The sequence below is a fragment of the Rana temporaria genome, chromosome 5 (assembly GCF_905171775.1).
Source record: "Rana temporaria chromosome 5, aRanTem1.1, whole genome shotgun sequence".
Classification (NCBI taxonomy): Eukaryota; Metazoa; Chordata; class Amphibia; order Anura; family Ranidae; genus Rana; species Rana temporaria.
Genome location: NC_053493.1, coordinates 316588011 through 316592632, shown reverse-complemented (window position 1 = coordinate 316592632; position 4622 = coordinate 316588011).

Genomic DNA, 4622 nt, shown 5'->3' with positions numbered 1-4622 from the left:
TCCCGGACACGGGACAGAAACGGCCTTACTGAAAATATGGGACGATGCGCTCGAGGCCGCAGACGAAGGAGAGTCGTGTCTCCTGGTTCTGCTGGACCTAAGCGCAGCCTTTGACACAGTAGACCATAAATTGCTACTGAGACGACTAACAGAAGTCGCCGGAGTCTCAGAAGATGCCTTACCATGGTTCTCCTCTTTTCTCGGAAACCGATCACAAACAGTGAAACTGGGATCTTTCACGTCAGAAAAACGCACGGTGCCATGTGGGGTCCCCCAAGGATCCCCCCTATCACCGGTGCTGTTTAATATCTATCTTCGTCCTCTCTTTGATATTATCAGTAGCCAAGAACTACTCTATCACTCTTATGCAGACGACACGCAGTTGTATTTTCGCATCTGCCAAAAAAAGGATCATCATCTCAGATTAGAGAAATGTCTCTCTTCAATAGAAAACTGGATGACTAAGGCCCCATACTCACGACCAAACATGTTTGCTGAAACTGGCCCGCGGACCAGTTTCAGCATACATGTTTGGTCGTGTGTAGTTACGAGCGTACAGAATTTCACCGTACATTTGCCCGCCGGGCCGTTTTTCAGCAGACATTTATTTCCAAACTTGTTTTAAAACCGTCCGCTCAAATCCTGTCCGAACGTACATGTTTGGTGGTGAGTACACAAAACCAACGTACAAAAACCCCGCGCATGCTCAGACTAAATGAGGCCACGGGAGCGCTCGTTCAGGTAAAACTCACGTTTCTTTGGGATATGGCACATTCGTCAATAGAAAGATTAATTCTAGCAATAGAACACTGAAGCAAAACACACAATAACCAATGCTTGATGCCGTCGTTTTATTCATTCTTCTCTTGCTATAACTAATCAGTTATTTAGCTCATGTTATTTCAACTGAGTTGTTCCATACTGAAAAGTGACATTTGTTAGCTGTGATGTAGTAAGATTTTTGCAAACTTTTATTGGCCCGACGTATCATATTTTTAGTGGTCCTCCACATTTCAAATTTTTTGCTTTTAATGTTTAATGGTTATCTTTCCCACTTTCTTTAGGTGTTTATAGTTATGTCACCATTTAGAATATTTTAATAGGAAATAGTTTTGATTTAGCTTTTGTTTGTATATTTAACATGATTTTTTTGAAGGTTGTTTAAATTGTCTACCATGTTGGCACACCAAATGACCCCCCCCCCCACATGAGTTAGTGAATAGTTTAGATTAAACATTTTATTTGTTTGTAATGTTTGATGCCTAAAATAATACCCACAGTATTACAAACAATAGGCACGTTTTTCAAATCAACAAAAAGGCTTTTATTTGAGCAAATTATAAAAAGGATCAAAAACAGAATGGCAGCACTTGAACAGCTAGCAACATACATGCAAACTTGCATTTCAAACATGGTGAAGGATAAACTAGCCAACCTCAGGAAGCACACAAAATAAAATCTGAAGCAGCAGCACATAACCAAAGGAACCCAAGCTGTGGTAGTCCAAACAAGATGCCATTTGTGGGGGATCAAATGGAAGGCAGGGCATCAACGTCTCCTCTTCCTTGCAACCTTCCTTCCAGGCTGCCTTCCAGCGGGTCTTCCCTGGGCCCTTGCAGGTGGGGATGATGTGGCAGCAGGAGTATGATGTTCAGCAAGCCGGGCCGGGTCACATAGCCCAGTGTCTGGGGTCAGCAGCTCCCTCTGCATCCACCAAAGGGCCTGGTTGATGATGCCCTTGGCCAATTGCCTCTGCTCCTCCGTGCCTTTATTGAGGTCATGTGCCACGGAGGCACTGTAGGCCTCAGTGGGGTTGAGGGGGGCCCTCATGATGGCACTCGCCTCCTGAATCATTTTCAGGCTGGCTTCCTCCACTGCCCCCAATTTCTTCTTACGGCCTGGTGGCCTAATATAAAGGGGAGGAGCCTGGCTGGTGGTGCTTGTCCTGGGGAGCTGCTGAACGCCACTGGGCCCGGCCTCCTCCTGGCTGCCACTGACCCCTTCGTCCTGGCTGACAGTGAGGAGAGGATCTGCCACCTCCTGGCTGGTCTCTTCTTCCTGTGTAAAAAAAAGGGACATGTTGTAATATATTTAGGAATATACTCACTCACATTTTCATGCTTGAATCTTATTTTTTGCCTTGAATTTAAACTTGAAAACAGACTCACCCTCTGACCCCTGCAGTTGTCATCCCTGACACCTATTTGTTTGCCCACGATTTTAGATTTTTACTTCCCAGCTTGTATTTTATTAACCAATATCAAGTCAAGAATCAAACAATAATTAAGATTATTACATAACTAGTTATGAAACTACTATACCTCATCATCGTAGAGGCGCAGATCTGCCTCTCTGTCAGCCAGGCCCTCTTCATCCGACTCTGCAGGGCTGTGGTGATCTGGGGAAGTCCCGCTGGGAGGTAGCGTGGAGGAAAGGTTGGGATTCAGACTTGACATTGATGCCCTGCCTTCCAGTTGATCCCGCAAAAATGACATCTGGTTGTAATACCACAGCTTGGGTTCCTTTGGTGGTCTTGCTGCTGCTCCAGATCTTAGCTGCTTTTGGTGAGCTTTGTACGCTCTCCTATATGTGCCCCTGAGGTTGGCAAGTTTATCCTTCACCATGTTGGCACTGCATTCTGGCACCCATGTCCTCATGTATGCTGCTAGCTGTTCAAGTGCTGCCGCTCGTACGTCCTTGTTATGATAATGGTCCTGCTTTGAATCCCACAGGATGGGCATTTCCCTGAATTTATCCAGCAAATGCTGGATAATGTCTTGGCTCTGCAGGAGATCCATTGTGAAATTAGGATTTACTCTTTTTTTTTCTAGATTGAAAAAATAAAAAGAAACCAAAAACACAATTAAAAAAAGCCTCAGCATTTACATTGATAGAATATGTTGTTTAAAAAGTAGTACCTATATAGAAATACAAACACAGTGTCTCTTGTTTAGAAAATGCTGGCCAGCTCTGCCCCATTGGTTGGTTTTAGATAACATTTTTTTTATACATGCCGCCCCTTTGGTTACATTGCAGGAAATAATATAAATCTACAACCATACACAATTATTACAAATGACAGCATTCATCAAGCCACTATTGCATGTGTAGATATCCTGCCCCTCAGCATTGATTACATGAAAGAAACTTCCTAATGACCTCTGTCCAACCAACACAGAACAATACTTGGCCTGATCTGAATACACCCTACATAATTGATAATGAGTCACAGCATTTTTGATCTCTCTATTTTGTGATGTCTACAAAAGCATTTGGGTATGAAAATCACATTCTGGTATCCAAGAGACATAATAGCTTAATAAAACTGTGCAACCAACAGACCAAACCCCCATCCCATTGCTCTACATTTTAGAGCCCGCTGCTGATCCCATGTTTAAATTTCTTACCTGCCTCTCTCACAATCCTCGTTTCTTCCGCTCGCTGAATTAACACGTAACCTACGTAATCACGTCAAGCGCCTTTTATACACTCCGCGTATGTATGAAACGCCGCCCTCGTCACCTTTGCCATGCCCCTAATCAATTGAAAAAGTAAATATGGCGTTAACTGTGTAGGTTCTGGAATCGCGCGAATATTCTCCGCGTAACGTACGTCAATACGTTGTTGGCATTCGCGACACTCCGCATATGCAATAATCCCCGCCCTCATCTCCGCCCCTGACGGGACATTTCCTCGTTTCCACGCCCCTAATCTCTGTGGGAAGGAAAGATGGCGATGTCACACGAGCGGGCACGGAGCTCTCATGGCGCAAGTGAAGGGACAGAGGCTGGACCGTCCCGATCCAGGCCTAAAAGATATAAAGCCACTAATATGGCGTTCGAAGAAATGGTGGAGTTGGTTTACATCATGAGGAGGAAGGATTATGATGGTGAATGTGGGCCCTACAAAACACCGAACCGTAGGAAGTCACACATAATGGACAAGGTGGCAAGGAGAATGAGGAGAATGTTTGGTGTCACCAGGTCAAAGGAGCAACTACGGAAGCGTTGGTCCGATTTAAAATTGAGGGAGCCACATCACATGAAGAAGATACTAAAAATTCTGCGTAAAAGTAAGTCCATATTATTTAAGGGGGGGGGGGAAATGTCTGCAATAATGTGTTGACATGTATTTTTTCACATCTGCCTCCTTGGCCTGCTTGTACTTTTGAACACGTGTAGATACTGTATTGTGTTTATGTCAAATAACAACCTTAAACAAATTTTGTGAAATAGTAAACACGCGTAATATGACATTGTTTAGCAAAAATGTGACGTTACTCCAGGAACAACACACCTGGACATGGCTGACTGGCCCCAAACTTGGTTTTCCAACATTGTTGACTAGCAAAATCACAGAAATTAAATTGAGTGAATGTGACAGGCAAACAAGATTCATTCTCCAAAATGCAAATAAAGCTGATGTTTTAACATCTTGAAATGCAAAGCACCTGTGTCTCAAAAATCTAAGTATATTTATTTGGAGGGTCGACGAGAATTAATGTTTTGGGGTGACATCCATTTGTGTCACTTCTTTGCAAAAAAGGGGCAGGATCAGAGCTTGGCCTAGAACTACGCCAAAAATGGAGGATTGCTGAAAGAATAAACAACCAAAAATCATCA